The sequence below is a fragment of the Triturus cristatus genome, chromosome 7 (assembly GCF_964204655.1).
Source record: "Triturus cristatus chromosome 7, aTriCri1.1, whole genome shotgun sequence".
Lineage (NCBI taxonomy): Eukaryota > Metazoa > Chordata > Amphibia > Caudata > Salamandridae > Triturus > Triturus cristatus.
The window spans coordinates 1365483162-1365501019 of record NC_140590.1 but is presented as its reverse complement, the minus strand read 5'-3'; positions in this window follow the sequence as shown (position 1 = coordinate 1365501019).

Genomic DNA, 17858 nt, shown 5'->3' with positions numbered 1-17858 from the left:
TCCGAGACATAGGGGCCCAGCCTGACACGGACCGCGGGGTTCCTGTAGAGCAGGTCGACCATTCTGAGGAATTCCCCGTCCAACCCGTACTGCAACAATACCGTGGACAGGTAGCCCCATTCCAGGCAATCAAACGCCTTCTCCAAATCAAGAAGAAGGCACCCCGCTCTGGGCCACCTGTGCATGGCCTCGCCGGCTACCCTGAAGTATCTCCTAAGGTTCAATGACGTGGACCTCGCAGGGACAAACCCGTTTTGGTCTGAATGTACCAAATGAGGGACCACTGGCACCAGCCGGTCCGCCTGTGTCTTCGCTAGGATTTTGTAGTCCACGTTGAGCATCACCAGGGGTCGGTATGAGCCCAGGGACGTGCGGTCACGATCCGGTTTAGGCAGGGAAACCAGGAACGCCTCCCGCATGGAGTGGGGAAGCGACCCGTCCTCTAGCGCTTTGTTGTAGAGCGCTCGCAGCAGCGGCACTAGAGACTCACGGTATGCCTTATAATACTCCGCAGGCAATCCGTCCGGCCCGGCGTTTTTCCCGACGCCATTGATTGTATCGCCTCCCCAATTTCCTCCAGGGAGAGGGGCCCACTAAGCGCTTCGTTATGTTCCCTGGAGACCACGGGCAAGCGGATGGAAGCCATAAACTCCCCAAGGAGTTGCCGGGGACCCGTCCCCTTAGCCGTGTACATTCGCCTGTAGTGGTCCGTGAAGGCCCGATGTATTTCGCGCTGCGTGTATACCACCACTCCGTCTTCCGTGCGGATGGCCCCGATCGGGTCCCGACGATCCTCTTGGCGGATTAACCAGGCCAGCAATCGGCCCGCCCTATCTGCTCTAGCATGTGTTCTGGCTGTGTGCGCCGCATAGTTGTGGCAGCGGAGCCGCTCCAAGAGCTCCGCATGCTTCCCACGGAGATCCTCCAGGCTACTGGAGTGTCTACCCCCTCCTTCTCCCTCCCTCTCATACTGCAAGAGTTCGTCCTCGAGGCGCGCCAGAGAGTCGGAAAGGGTCCTACGTATGTTCCACTGGGCCCCCAGGCAGTGCCCCCGAACGGTCACCTTATGGGCGTCCCATTCCACCAAGGCACTGCTTGCCGTCCCCTCATTTGCGTCAAAGTATGCTAGCATAGCCGTGCCAAGGGAGGAGCGGAACTCCGAGTCCTCCAGCGCACTCGGCTGAAGTCGCCAGGTGGGCACCAGCGGGCGATCCGCCACCCAGCCAATCCGAAACCACAAGGGGTTATGGTCGGAGTGCGTCCGCCCCAGGTACTCCGACTGCTCGATAAGTGGGAGCAAGGACCGGGAGCCCACTATCCTATCCAACCGTACGTGCAGGTCATGAACTGCTGAATAGTAAGAGTATATCCTATCCTGCGGGTGTAGTATGCGCCAGAGGTCCTGCAGTGACCAGTGCGTGAGCCAGTCTCCCAGCACACGAGCGCCGGACTCCGCTACCGTGGCACGGAGGGGAGGGAAGGATCTATCCAACTGGACATCCAACACCATGTTGAAGTCTCCTCCCAACATCCAGGGGAGCCCAGCATAAGGGTGTAGAAGCTGCGTCAATCGCACTAAAAAGGAGGCCTGATCCACGTTAGGCGCATATAACGAGCCCAGCAACATCTCTTGACCATTCAGCTTCCCTCGCACTAACGTGTATCACCACCACCTCTTTGCAATCGAAGGGGACGCCTGCTCGCACCCAGATCAGCGTGCGCCGAGTAAACAGTGCCATAAGTCTGCCCCCTCCAACGCCTGGAGAGTCTGCCCAGCTCCGTCTGGGACATATGCGTCTCCTGTAGGAGGGCAATCCCAACGGAATGTCGCTGCAGGTAGGAAAAGATGGAGTAACGCTTGGACGGCGTGTGCATGCCCCGTATGTTCCAGGTCACAATGTTGGTGTGCGCCATCGCGTAGCCGGTCGAGCAAACCGGGCCGGGGGCAAAGCGTCCGCGCCAGGGGAGGGGGGTGGGCCACAGTCTGGAGGGAGCATGTTAATGCGCTGCCATGCAAACAGTGTAACTACCATGAACAATTTAACAAATGGGGCGTATTCCCAACGGGGCATCCGTCCAAACTTCTGAGATGCTAAGTAAGGTTAGGCTATTGCAGGGTGGTGCCTGATGGGGTTCGTGCGAGTGTAGCTATGCGTTGGTACTAGTTCCCCTCCCCTTTCTCCGCTGAAAGAAGAAGGAGGAGCAGCATCGTGGCAAGGACTGAACCGCCGTGCAGGCCAAGCGCAAGGCGCGGCGGAGGGAGCCCGCAGCTGTGACATCTAGTGGGGCGCGCCGTATGCCACCCGCCCCCGCGAGGCCAGTCGCTCCCAGCGCTAGTCCCTCTCCCCCCCAGCAGGTCCCAGAATCACCCAGCATGGTGCCACGGCAGGCACACGGCCCCGTCTAGCATGCATGGTCCCTGCCCAGACTGTAACATTGCAACATCTGATCACACCATCAAGTCGGCAGTCTGTGGGGTCACCACTGGCAAAATCAAGTCTTCCGAGACCACCATGGACGGGGACGACGCCCCGCTCGTGCCCGGGGCACTGTGCACACCATTCTCCATTCGCCCACTGTCAGGTGATGCACCAAGCGTCGCCACTGCCTCAAGTGTCTCCTGCCGCTCCATCCGCATTCTCTCCGGGCTAGGCGCCACCGGTCCCGGACGCGCAAGCTGCCATGCCCCTCTGCGCCCACGTCTTCTAGATCGTCTCCCAGGGCGGCCTTCGATATCCGGACCATCGGGCCTCGCCCCCGTCCACTGCCCCGACTCCTCCAGCCAGTCCCACACGTCCCCCGGGGAGTCGAAGAAGCGGGTCCCCTCTTTTGCTACCACTCGGAGGCGGGCCGGGAACAGCAGGGAGTAAGGCAGCGCCAGCTCCAGGAGCTGCTGCTTCACCGCCATGTAGTTGCTTCTGCGCCGCTGCACGGCTGCGGTGTAGTCCGGAAATAACATGACTTGGCTACTGCCCACGGTCAGGTCGCCAGACTTCCTGGTTTCACTCAGAACTGCATCCCTGTCCCGGTAGTTGAGGAGCCTGAAGAGAAACGGTCGGGCCGGGCCCCCGGCTTGGGCTTCTGCGCAGGCACCCTGTGTGCCCGTTCCACTACGAAATGCTGAGACAGTACCCCTTGAGGCAGAAGATCTCACAGCCAGTTTTCCACATAGCGCTCCGGGTGCCTAACCTCCACTCCTTCCGGAAGGCCCACCGCGCGGATATTGTTGCGCCGGGAGCGTCCCTCCGCATCGTCCACCCGGTCTTCAAGTGCATGGACCCGGTCTAGCACATCCTGCAATGCTGCGCTATGACTCTGGACAACAGGTGGGAGCTCCTGAAGCGTTTGGTCATGTGTCGCTACCCTCTCGGCCAGTTTGCGATGGTCAGCGTGAAGGAGGGTGAAGTCTGATGCGACCTTGTCAATCCTCATTTCGAGGGACGCCCGTGTTTGGTCCCGGGTAGGGCTAAGTCTCTCCACCGCTGCAAGCATGGTGTCCATTTTAGTGGAGAGGGCCGCCGTTTGCGGCTCCGTGCCCCCTTCCGAGCGCCCCTGCGGGGGGTCTAGACTCCCGGCACGCAGCTGTCCTTGCTGCGATATGTCGCGAAGCCGGCCCATCACGTACTGCTGGGCGGTCGGCATTCACAGCTCGGCTCCAGGTGTCGTAGGCACAGCCAGGTGTGGGCTCTCCAATCCCGCCAACACTCCGTCCTGTGTGGCTGCCGGAGCGCTCCTCAGCCCCCCGGGGCCCAGCCGCTGGGCCGCAAACAGCCGGAGGAGGACCGAGGACACCCCACAGCCCGCGCAAGCAACAGGCTCCAGAGAGGAAGCACTCCAGGAAGGCTCCCCCGCCCGGGCGGGGCACACAGAACTGATCACCTCTTACCCCTCAGGGTGCCGCACCACTGTACTTGTCCCCCGGTGTGGCAACCGGCTGATTTCCAATCCAGGCCCTCTCCAGCCCTGCCAGGTACACCCGACCGGTGCCCGCCAGCGGACCGCTGCGTGCCCAGGCGCACTCGATCTGCTCCGCCTTGACTTCGCGCCCACTGGAGTGTTGGTTGGTCCGGGCGTGCCAGCCCCTTCGGCCGGCTTCACGGCGGGGGCCCCACTCCCTCGGTCTCCGCGCTCCGCTCCCCAGCTCACAGTCTCATGAGGGGGCCCCAGACTGCTCCGCTGCGTGCCAGATGGCGATCCCCGCAGCGCCCGGCAGACCAGGCGCCTCCGCGGCCGCACCCAAAATGGCGCCTTCCACGGAGCGGCGCCCGCCCCTGCCTATGCCAGGCCTCAGGGTCAGCAGCGGGCCGCCCACGACGCGGCCTCCGGGTCCTCCGGGCTCTCCAGGTGCGCTTCTGCACCTCTCTCCGCCTTACGTCCCGCGACATGCACCGGCTCCAGGCCACCCCAGTCCAAGCTCCTGTACCCGTGTCTTGCCGCGGGTGCGACCATGCATCACCCCCCGATGCCAGGGCCCTCCGCGCCGCACATCGCGCACACAGTCACTGCGGGCTTACTTTCATCAGGGGGACCGGCACAGGCCCCCGGCCCCAGCTCACCTCGCTGTCTGGACCTCAGCGACGGCTCGAGACCTCAGGCTCCCCCTCACGTTCCGGATCCCGTCGTCCTCCCGGGCCGCAGCCCCACGATGCTCCGCCACTGATCGCCCCACAGGGTGCAGCAGGTCTCCAGCGAGCAGTCCAGGGCGCTGCACTCCGCCTCGCGCCACCTCCTCTGGGCCCCTCGCAATGCCCCAGCGCCCGGCAGGGCACCCGCCAGTTCGCGCCCTCGGGCGCCGTCGGCCCGCAGCCTGCAGGTCACTCCGTCGTGCAGCGCCGTCTCAGCACCGCCTCCCGGTGCCAGCGCGGGCTCCAGCGGCCGGCCCCTCCTCACAGGCCGCGCGCGCGTCCTCTCCGTCTGAGCCGCGCCGGGTCCCGGCGCCGTGCAATCACCGCCCGCTGGGCTGTACGGACTCCTCACCGCTTCCTCACACCGGGCCCGTGCCCTGCCGCCACGATCTGTCCCCTCACAGGATCATCGCCAGGATTGCCAGGAGGTAACGGTCGGAGCCTCAGCAGCTCGCGTCCGCCATGTTGCCCGGTTGGCCACGCCCCTCTATTAGTGATGGATTTTATAATGAAAATGCTGTTTGTATTCCTATATGGTAATTTTATGAACCGAATAAAGATTCATGAATGAAGAGAGTATCAGTATGTTTGAAGGTGAGACAAAAGGGGGTAACCAGGTGAGCTCAAGAGAGTGAGAGAAGAGATGCAAGGGTGCAAGGAATGTGCAAGGGGAGAGATAACATAAGCATGGTTTGGGAATCAAACATCACCATGATCTGGGAGTTGAGACTCACTAGTAATCTAGCTGTGTTTATTGTTTAGGATTCAGCTACAAGAAGCCACGTGTACAATCAAAATGCATAGGCAATAGGGGTCAGGGTGCACTGAAACTTATGGTATATAGCTCTGCAGCTGTAGTCGACTTGCAGTCATGTTGTTACAGACATTAACATTAACAAGTGGTCTTAAATATTTACCTTTGCAGATAGGTATAATTATATGCCTATAACACTCAATGGGGCAGTTATTTCCCAGTGAAACTCATACTATCCGGTGTGTGTTTCTAAGAATGAAACCTTCTCTAAACACACCAGAGGTCACTACCTGCTCTCACTGGTCACTCACTTCCATTTCTTGACAGTACAAGTATATGGTTTCTTGTTGCTCTCATACTGCATTAAAGCATAGTGTGAAACTTGGCACTCACCTGAAATCCAGGAGGGGTCCTCAGGGGCGATGCGGCTCCAAACGTTCCTCCCAAGAACACCTCTTGAGATAGAGTAGTGGTGACCGTGAGCAGGCAGGTTTCCTGAAGGGAAGAGGGGCTGGGATGCAGCGTCGGATAGGTAATGCGTGCACTCAGGCAATGCCCGAGGGGCCGGTGCCGAGTTCCAGTTTGTGGGCTGCCTTTTGGGGTAGTCTGGGAGGCAGATTTGGGCGGTGTCGCTGTTGTTCAGTTACAGACAGCAGCCCAGTGGGTGTCTGAGTGGCCTTTCTGGAGGCAGATGGGCGCTAATTACCTCAGGTTTAGCAACAGACAGAGGTGTCACTTCCTTTCTCTCACAGGGCCGGCCCATTAATGTATGCATACTTAGCGGGCCAGGGGGCCTCAGCAGAAGTGGCCTCAATAGTTTTCAGGTGTGTTGTTTTGAGGAAAGGCAATATGCAAATGTGGGCCACTTTTTTTATTGTGCCCGGGACGATTTTGAATCCCAATCCAACCCTGATGGGATGTGATATGAGAGATTGAGCAGGGAGGTTCTTCAGACCCTCTTGTTTCTGCCTGGTCTCACTTTTAGTCTTGTGTTATCTTCAAACGAATCCGTATAAGTGACTAGATTGTATAGCATGGGCTGTTATCAGAGGTATTAACACAGTTAGTTCCGGATTTCACAAGAAACCTCAAGTAATCTATTACAGTTATCCTGCAAACATGAGGTCAACAGAACTGAATCATACTCTCTACAAACCTTTCACCCTGATATTTTTCTTAAGAATGATTTGAATAGTCTCGAACAGTCTCAGTCTGAATCCAAATTATTCACTCACTCCCTAATATTCCTGGTTTGGACTGATTTTGGCGATTCGGTTCTGAGTAGTCTTTAACAAAGTTTTAACATTCTTTAAACAAAATCACAAACAGATCTTGCCTAGGATTAGTGCACTAACCTCTAGGCAGGTTGATCTTTGTCTTACTTGTAGTAGGTTTTGTTCTTTTTTTGGGGCTGAAGTGAAGTCCAGGACGAGAGCGCTGGTATCTTCGCATGACGATTGTATTCAAGGTAAAATGACTGTTTCTTCAGATGTGAGTTTCCAAAGCGGGAGCGGTGCTTCCAAGCAACAAGGAAGTCTCTTGACTGTTACAGAGGAAGTGAAGCAAGGCCTCGTGCTCAGGGTGCTGCATTTATATGAATGCCCACAAAATGGCAGTGAAGGCAAGTGTACTGGTCGTAATCTCACGAGAGTTCGCAGTCTCATGAGAACTCACAAGATCCTGGGAATTTACATGTTTGGTGGTTGGAAAGGTCATGGTCCTTTGAGAAGGTATGACTGGGCCCAGAAATGCAAGAAGGGTGGCGGAAAGAAGCAAGTGTGCAGATGGGCGCTTGACCCTGGGTGCAGGAGGCACAGAAAATGGAGGAGGAGCACTGGGTCCTGTAGGGACATGGGGGTCTGGGCATGACTCGAAAATGAGTACCATTGTGCACCCCCCGCACACTGAGCCAGCTGTGATCGTGACAGATAGATAAATGACATTATCTATTTTTTTGTTTGTTAAGAGACATCTGTGATGGTGACGGTACTCTAGACCAAAGATGACATTTAACAATAATCATTGCAGCAAATAGCCCTTTCAGGTATAGTCACGTATAGCCAGCCAATATAGTTATATTCACCAATGGTAGATATAGACATTGCCACTTAGAGTCAATATTTCATAGCTGTATAGAGCCAATATAGGCACAGCCAGATGACATTGATGGAGCAGGTAAAGCCAAATTGTGTATACCTCCTCTATTTTGCATGAAAAAACTAATTACACCTTTATTTGGTACATGTGACTCTGACTATAATGACGTTTGTAGCTTCGCTTTATTGATGTTGATCCAGCGCAAAACCAGGGGGGGCGAAATTTACAAATCCTCCCTATGTCACAGACCCGTCGTCACACTAACTCATTCACACACACACATATATAGAAAATCTAGGCATTGATATGTAGGTTGTTTAGGCTAATATGAGTATGGCCACTTGGAATCAATATAGGCAAACCCACAGACTGAATCTGAAAGAAGCTTATGGTGGACCTTGGGGAATACTGAGAAAAACGTGTAGCAAACAAGCAAAGGACTACCTCATCTTAGTGCTGGTACCGTGGGATGAAGGTAAACCCTTCTTAAATAAAACATTTGGAATTTGTGATACTTCTTATTTTCAATACATATAATTAATTTGATATTGATAGTTCGATCGTAAGTGCTGAACAAAGCCATTCCAATAAATAATCGCTTCCCATTACCTTTGCATGGCCACGTATCACTGACAGATATTCTAGTTACAGATCCGTAGAAAACTCAACGAATAGAAACCGCTGGAGAAAGCATTAAGTTCCTGTTCTGATTATACATTTGGATACCTGACCTCTGCAGCTTACAATGCTTATAATCACAGTCTTTTCTTTCTTTCGAAAATTTCATATTACTTACTTTAATCCAAGTGAGGTAATGAAATTGTGTCTTGGGATTATTTTGATCTATTGTGTACACAGTTAATTTGATTATATAAGGTTAACAGGAATGACTTCACAGGATGTGTATTTATCCTTGCACATTCTAACGTCGCCAGGGTAGTATCACAATGCAGGCATTGTATTATGCTCCAAGGAGCCTGGTGTTATCACACCTTCACTGTCTGCATCTGAATTTCTGGCAAGTACATATGGTTCTTTGTGGTCTCCTTCAGTCCTGCCAGCTAGAAGTTGCTTGCCACTGTGTGTCCAAAGGTAACTCAAAATCAATGGCAATTCCTCCGTTTTCTTTTTTTTTTACAGAGTTTTATATAGCGCGAACATGACCCGAATCGGGTATCAAAGCGCTTTACATAGCACCAGTTACGTTACATGAAGACACACATTCATTTTTGTTAGGCACGGGGAGATTAAGTGATTTGCCCAGAATCACAGGATGTTCAGTGTCATTGCCGAGACTCAACCCAGTTCCCCAGATTCGAGGTCGACCGCCCCAGCCATAGGCCAACTCCTCCATGAAGGATCAGCAATACAAGCACCTCATTTTAAGTTTGGCGTTAGCCAAGACCTTTTAATTTTAGAAAAATGATATCTGTTATACTTACCTATAGGGGCTTTCAGCCAGCCCTTTTCATCCAATGGCCTGTTGTATCATTCAGATTTGTCTTCAGCACCTTACAGCATCGGCTAACTTCACTGTGAGTTACAGAATTCTGCTCTTTCAAGGAGCGCATTGATACACAGAGTAACTCCCTTCAGTGCCAGGGACTACTGTGGCAATGTGTGCTTCTTGAGACCAATACATATTCTTGCTTTTAACCTCTTTCATGCTCATGACGTCTCCCGGCCGTCATGAGTCACGATGGGCTTGTGCGGACGACGGCTGGGAGACGTCATGACCACGCCCGCGATCGGAATGTCAGCACTGCGGGAGCGCTGCGGCGGAATTTGCGCCGCAGTGAAGAGGTTAACTAAGTTTTGTTTATAAATTGACGGGGGCCCAGCAAGTCTCCCAACAATACAATTTTCCAGAGGCCACAACAAAAAACGTATTGACAAAACCAACAGCCAACTCCAGACCTGTTGATTTTGCCAATGCTTGCTTTTAGATATGTGAGACAGTATGCAACAAAGGTCATTTTCTGAAATAGTGTGATCAAAACCAGAAGCAATGAGGACAGCAAGAATACATAGAAGACATATACCATTACATTTGTAGCAAGCAGATGAACCACAACAGGACTGTACCAACAGTGAAGAACTCAAACAAGGCAAGCTCTGGATCTCTCAAAACATGTGCAGGCCAGCACAAGGTAATCAGCACATAAATCAATCAAAAGGGACATGAATGGTAATTATGTATCCTTTCTTTTTTATTTTTGGATTCTATCCTTACCTGTTGGGTCGCCCAGGACTCCCCTGTCACCCTTGCTTTTGAATATCTTTACGTAGACTTCTTTTTCAACAACACTCTTATGCTGCAGACCATTTATAGGTATATCGAGGGCAGTAGAGATCTTGTCTAAATGCTCCCAGAACTATCCCAGCTCTCCTCACTCAATTCTCCCCTCAGTTGCACTCATAATTTTAGAGTTCTCTTAAATGGTAAAATTTGTTTTAGCACTTATTGCTCACCCTCAAGCCTCAGTGCAAAAGAGGGAACCACTTTGTCCATGCACCTGTGACACATTACAGACGAATATACAATGTCAAAGAGGTATTCTCTGATTGTATGCTAACCAGAAGGTAGCATACATGTAGTCCCCCCCCCCCCACCAAAGTAAGGTGGCATTGAGGATCTCAAGGACCCATTATCCAAAAGCAGGGTTGGGTGCATTTGCAGAGAGACCGACAGTGTGGCAGGAGCCACATTGTCAGTGTCTCCACATGTCTACCCTCGACTGGGCCTCTAAAGGGGTGGACCTGAAAGCCTACATGAGGGATGACCTAAGAACTGAATGTCACCATTCATTCCTGCAAAGGAACATGGAGCTGGGATTTGACACACAACTACATACGTTTCTGCTGCTCTGTACACAGCACATGTATTGTTGTAATTGACCTGTTCAGTGGAAGTTACTGCAAAGCTTCCTCCTGTTATTGACATAAAGTTAGATAAAGCACTGTCGTTTGCAGATTCATGTGCAAGTTCTTGATTCAGTTAATTCAGTCAGTCAGTTAAAATAACTTTATTTTGCCGATACAATACCGGCATAAAAAGTATTCTACAGGCATAATTTCATTAATAATTAAAAGTGAACATTACAAGTTAAGATAATATGTGACTAAAAAACAGTTCAAAAAGAGAATGATAAAAATTGTGATATATATAACAATCACAAGCTAAAAACAATAATTCATACATACATACACAGGTTTTGAACAAGCCAGCGCCTTTGATTGCGTCTTGGATATTGGATTAGGGATTTTAGTCTCCTCCTGCTTAGAGCAGTTAAAAAAAGGAGGCCAAGCAGAAACATACCAAAGGATCCGGTAATGACTGAAGATAATATAGGGCTGGACGACATTGTCTAAAATTCAATTTTTGCATAGGGGGGGGGGGGAATATACCTGCTTCTTTCATTAATTTACAGTTTACAAGAGAATACAAAGCGCAGGTCATTCTGATAGGATCGCATGTCACAAGGACAAAGAGGGAGTGCAGTGATCGCAAACGTTTTTGACGGATGACCTAACATAAGAGGAATATAGTTTAGGCAAAATCTCAATAATATATATCTGTGTTGGAGGTTCGTAACAAATGCTAAATAAGAACATTTTGTATTATTTATACTAGGTGCTATGTGGTATTGTCTAACTGTGCACAGATTAGTGTTAGACTCATATCTCTTCTCACCAAAATGGGCTAGTAGACGAACCTTTAGCTCCTTTTTTGTTATTGACATACATAACTTCGGATCCTCATATAAGTTAATTAAGCCAATAGCCTGCAGGTTAGTCTCAATATATTTTAACCATTTTATTTTATCTATGCCATCTAGGTTTAAAGAATCCTTTATGATGTTTCTAGTTAGAGAAAGAGTTTATTTTCGCCAAACTGAGTACCACAAGTGAATCGGTGCAATACGGATCTTATCTGTAATATAGGGAACACTCAGCTCCGAGTGACAATTGTAGTTAGAGCAGGATTAAGGGAGGGATGCCACGTTTTTCAGAAAGCCATCCTCTATACACTGAAGTTTAGAAATATCAGATATGCCCCAAACAGCTGACCCATAAGATAGTGTTTTTGCCTCATAGGTCTTTTTTTTTACTTTGATTGGCTTAGTCCCATTTTTTTTTTTTTACAAATTTAAAAAGACCCCCAATATTTTTGTCGATTAGGTTTCCTCTATTGGAGACCATACTTCGCCAGTTACATTCCCTATCAAACATGAGCCCTAAGTAGTTGAAGGAATCCACAACCTCTAGTTTTAACCCTTCAATATACATTCGGGGTTGTTTCTGCTGTCTTAAACCTGCCACAAGAACAAAAGACATACTGGCACATGCATCAAGCTAGAATTTTGCGAGCCCTTAATTGCGAATATTAAGGATTCGCAATTAAGGACATATAAAATCCTATGCATGTAGGAATATATATATTTTGCTATTATTAAATTTAAGTTAAGGCACTGGTCCACTGTCCGCTTTTCTTTTCTAAAGCCATATTGGCTTGGGATTAATATACTCTTATCCCAAGCCCATTCCTCCAGTTTATTTAAAAGTATTCGGGCCCATTCATTTAACTGTAGAATCCAATAAGGATATGGGCCTATAATTTTTTGGAACTGCCTTAGCCCCATTTTTATAGATGGGTATTATAACTGTCCTTTTCCATGAAGGTGGAACACTAGTTTGGACAATTTTGTTAAAAACATTTGTAAGCACTGGGGCCCACAGATCTTGGTTATCTAAAAAGAAAGTAATCGGGACCCCATCAGGTCCAGGTGCCTTCGATCTTTTAAACTGATTGAGAGCATGATTTGTTTCTTCCAAACTACAAAGAAGTCTATCTCCGGAACTAGACGATGACAATAATGGCAATGAGTTAATTACCTCATCCGAATTTCCAAATAATCCTTCAAAATGTACTACCCACGCCTCCTCATCCATCTATAGACATCATTTTTTCCTCTCTTAAAAACGGAGCATTGGTTAAAGACCAGAAATTCCCAACTACTGTGAAATACTGCAGCTCTTCACAAGATTCAGGTCTCTAGACTTTGACTTCAAGGCCATATGGAGGTTTTTGAGTTCTTTTGCACAGTCATCATCAAACCAGAAGGCCTCCTTGCGGTTCCCATTTGATATAAAGCAGAGCAGATTATTTTTAATTTCCAACAGGATCCGCTCAAAGGCTAATGGTATTTCATTATTTATAATTGGATCTAAGCAAATTATAATCTCTGGTCCCATTTTAACAACAGTTTTTCCAATAAACTTCACAGTATCCACTTTTTCCCATTTTAAGACAACCCCATTTTTCCTTGCAATCACAGGTTTCAGGACTAAGTTAACACAGAGTTTCTGACTTTGTTCTAATGGAATGTGATAGGTGATTGCAGCATGATCACTAAAAGTGTTAAAGGTGGTCTTAATTTGAGTAAACTACAATCTAATAGATTCTGAAACCAAGATAAAGTCAAGGGTTGAAAAATAGGAGCGAGTGGAGAACGTGAAATCTAGTTGACCAGTTATGGTGTCAAGGGAGTTTATCATCACTAGGATATTTGCTATTAATAACCTATTAAGGGTGTTACCATAGACATTATGACAGCAATGGGGAAGGGTATTCCGATCACCATCAGACAAACCACATGCTGGCGAGTTAACCCTGTTACAGGTATGGGAATTAAAATGGCCCATTCAGACTATAGCATAGGGTTTGTAATAGGCTTTCTCCAAATTGGCAATGTCTTTTTCCAAGGGGTCCAAGATCGTTTCTCAGTTACCTTCAAACTTATTGTAATAAAAGTTAATAAGAATCCAGGACCTACCTTTATAAAGCTCATAGAGGAGGATATGATATTACGGTGATGTATTTAAAAATGTTGTTACCTTGAAGCTAAGTGTATTAGAAAGTAATGTTACTAATCCTCCTCTAGAGCGGCCATCAGTCGACGGTATTGCGGTTGTCTGAAATGATCGGTACCCATTTAAATAAATCTGATCACTTTCCCAAGTGTCCTGGAAGCACAATATATCATAGTGGGTTATCAGAGCCAACGAGTCAGGGTGATTCTTTCTCTGATTATACCCCGCTATATTCCATGAGATGACATTTGCATAGTCCAGAACATTTCCCAAATGATCTAGACTCTGAGGCAAGGGAAGGCTATCATTCTAGGCGCACAGTTTTACTTGGGATTTAGAAGGAGACAAGGGAACCGTGTCTTTTTCATTGGGCAGTATTACATGTGGGTCATTAGGCAATATTACGTGTGGGTCAGCAAGTCATTCGCATTCAGCCATGTCCCCCAATAAGGTCAATCTATTACTTTGCGGTACAGGTGCAGCTGTTTGGTGGAGGTATAAGTTAGAAGAGAGGTGGGGGTACTGAGTACATTTTGCCTTTGGGTGTACAGTTGGGAATTACCTAGTAGGTTTACAAAAATATATTCAACGGGAGGGAGCAAATCTCAGAGTGAAAAAAAGGAGAACTTGGTAATAGCGTCAGCAGCTCACCTACTGGTTATTAAACTTCATGACAATACAATCCCCTCCTATGACTTTTGGCCCAGCTCCTACCCAATTTACTCTCCTAGCCATAATAAGGTGTTGGAATAAATTAGATCTGCCCCCTGAGAATTTGAAAAGCCAATGAAGAACTTTGTGCATTAGCTGCTCTGTCGATTCCTCTTGATCCAATTTTAATTCTGGTGTATTGGCTAGAACGATAACAAAGGGACAAGCTTTTGGAGGGAGATCCAATCTCACTCCTGGTTTGGATGCCTGCTCCTCTTGTTGATTAACATGCCCTCTTTCAGAATAGCCAGTACCCCGTCCCACCTAAACAACTGCTGTTTACAAGTGGGACAACTGGGATAATACCATTATCCCTCCCCGTCAGTTTAGGCTGCTCTAAAGCTAAAGCGGGATGTGTTTATAGGGGCTGCAAAAACAACGAAGGACACCTCTGTCCTGGCCCAATCTTGGATTATAAGCTTTCTCACTGGGATGATTAATGTTAGGGTCAATACCGGAAGATAGTCTTTATGATCTTAAAAGTGTTGATACATACTCCTGGGACAATACAGTGGGGGCGGCAGAATTGGTCATGCGAGTAGATGGTAGTTACTATTGATCAGAGCTAAGCACATGTCCCCGACCCCCCAAACCCTTCCCACGCTAGTAATGGGAAAACTATTACAGAGCAAAGTCACAGTCTCCTCTATTTTAATCAACCTAGTAAGTTCCGATTGTAGAAGAAAGGAAAACGTTTGTTCAAGTTTCTGGCATAGTTCATCAACCATCGGCGAAGAAACCCTCAGACCAGGTGATAAATAAGTATCTGTAACTTGATCATTACTTTTGGGGGGTTACACAGTCTTTACTGTAGTGTTTTTTTTCGCCCTCCTCCTTTTCCTTTTGCCCGGGGGTTCTATCACTGGGCTGTCTTCAATTTGGATATCTGGGACAGTGTCAGGTGATAGGATGAACTAGAGATTACTGTATGAGTTGGCAAGGCTAATGGGGAGCCTGTTCCAGTCGGATCCGGAGCAGATCTTACCTTTTCCAACGAGAGACGCTGCTCCGTTATCTCGATTTCTTTGGAGAGTAAATCTGCCTCTCTCAGTAAGAAAGAGTCTAATGTCCTAATGATTTCACCGCCTGCTTCTGTGGGTATCGCTTTCTGTTTTACCATCTCAGAGGTGAAGGGGTCTAATGCCAGATGTTAGTGGGGTGGCCCAGCCCCTTCCAGGCGATGACGGGCATGGATGGGCCCGCCCTTGGCTCGGGCTTTGTTCGGGCGCGCCCCGTGCCACGAGACAGTGACGCGGTTAAGTGCAGAGTGTGTAGAGCAGTGGGTGACGTCCCCCAATGGTGCGGCTAGGCTCTCTCAGCACGGCTTACCTCCTCAGCTCTCAGGTCAGTGTCAGGCAGCAGCACGCACTGCGAGGCAGTGACGCGCTTAAGTGTGCGATGTGTGGAGCAGTGGGTGACGTCACCCAGTGATGCGGCAAGGCTCTCTCAGTACGGCTACCCTCCTCAGCGCTCAGGCCTCAGTCAAGAATTGTTGGCATGGCTACACATCAAAGTCTTTAATTAGATGGATTCCTTTTGACTGCAGCTCTTCTTTGTAACTTCTAACATCCAATAAACTGCGAATTGTCAGTTAATTCAATAAGTTCAAGTCCTTGCCTACTCAATACAAGGCCCTTTATAGGTCTCACTATGGACAGATTTAGCTGTCTGGGAAACTTCCTGGCATGAGTACTTAAAAGTAACCCCCTCCTGTCCTTGGCTCTCATATGTTTTTGATGCCTTGCCATTGCATGCAAGGTGTATTTATCAAGACTGTGGCAAATTGTGGTATGCTACATTGTCATGTTACTGTAAAATGAAAGATTTATTGTAAAGAGATAGTAAAGTATCATTTACAATAATAAAATCATTAATAAAAGAGGCAATGCCTTTCATAAATAATTTAAAATAACAGAAAAGAATATAAGTGGACTTCAATGGCAATGAAGTATCAATAGATATTATTTCCAAAGACAGCGATATTCAATGTTAGAACAGGGGTTTCAGGTTGTCAGAGTATGCACCCTATCCAAGCAGGAACCACCACTCTAGTCAGGGTAAGCTAGATGCACACTAAAAGATAACCTGTGCTCACCCAGAGGATTCAGGCTTATCTAACGAGGCAATGTGTAAAGTATTTGTGCAACGCAGGCCCACACGCACACACACAGAGTAACACAATGAAAAAACCTCAAAAATACTCCACACAGGGTTAGAAAAAAACATATATTTCTATGAGTAAAACAAGACCAAAGTGACAAAGATTCAATAAGTAGAACCAGAGTTCTACATTTTTAAAGAATAAATCAAAAAGTAGTGCTTAGAAGCAAATAGCGCTTTGGGGTTACTTGAGGTCACACTGGACCGGGGTAAATCAAAAGTTCAGGCTGACAGTGGAGGGCAGGCCTGCTACAGGACTCACACAGGTCCGGCTGAAAAAGTACCTTGAATGGAGGAAGTGTCGACGTCAAAGACTCGATGTGTCTGCTCTGATCCGCGCAGGCGATAAAGGTGTCGCCAAGTAACCCCTTTATGATTCAAGCACTGCATCGTCATCAAGCCGAACTGTCCATCAACGTCGAGCAAGCAGTCCGTAGAAGCGATGTCGTCGATCAGCTCCTGAATCGCCGTTGAAGGGCAATGTGTTGGTTCTGATCAGCACAAAGTCGTCACTGTGTCAATTTTGATGGTTGTGGCCAGCAGAAATCACCTTTCAAGGGCCGAGGATTAGATTGGCACAAGTTGGCAGGGCAGGAATCACAGATGGCCGAATCCAGGTGCTGTTGCAGGCTTGAAGGAAGACTTTGATGGTCCTGAGACTTTAGAACAGTGGGCAAGCCCTTGGAGTCACTCTGGGGTACAGTAAGATGGGTCCAGTCCTTGTCCTCAGCAGTGCAGAGATCAGCAGCAGCAGGTCAGCACAACAGAAAAGCAGTTCTTCCAGAGCAGCAGTCAAGCAGAGTGGCAATCCTTGTTGCACAACAGTCTTTACTCCTGGCAGAGTTACTCACAGGTCCAGTAGTGTACTGTTTTGGTAGGGTCAGAGCCCCAGTACTTATACTCAGCTGTGTCTTTGAAGTGTGGGTGACTTCAAAGAAGGGTCTTTGAAATGCACACAGGACCTTTCTTCCCAGCCCTGATTCCAGGCTATCAGTGGGGGTAATCAGCCGTTTTTATGGGAAACAGCACACTGCCTATTCAGGTGTAAGTGTAATTCCCCCTTCTCTTCCTGCCCAGAATGCAGGTGAATGCAAATGAGTTCTCTGTCACACCCACTCTTCCTGTGTTTGTGGCTGTCTAGAGGGAATGCACAAAGTGTAGCTGTCACGCATCCATGACGTTTATTGGAGACAGGCTGCAGGTACCCAGAGCAGTAAGAGCAGAGAAATGCCTACTTTCTAAACGTAGCATTCCTAAAATAGTAATGTCAAATCCAACTTTACCATTAAAGAAGATTTTTCAGTACCATTCCAAAGATATAAAACATGATGCAACTACTCCTTTCTGATCAGGTATTATGGCTTAAAGGTGTTTTAAGAAATTCCCAATGCTAACCTATGAGAGGAGTAGGACTCACATTAGTGAAAAATGAATTTGGATGTTTGTCACTATTAGGAAATGCAAAACGTAACTGTACATGTCCTACCTTTTACTTCCATAACACCCTGCCCTTTCGCCTACCTATGGCCTACCTTAGGGGTGAATTATGTGTAAATAAAGGAGAGTTTAAGGCTTGGCAAGTAGTTTTAAATACCAAGTCAAAGTGGCAATCAGGTGCACACACGTGCCTTGCAATG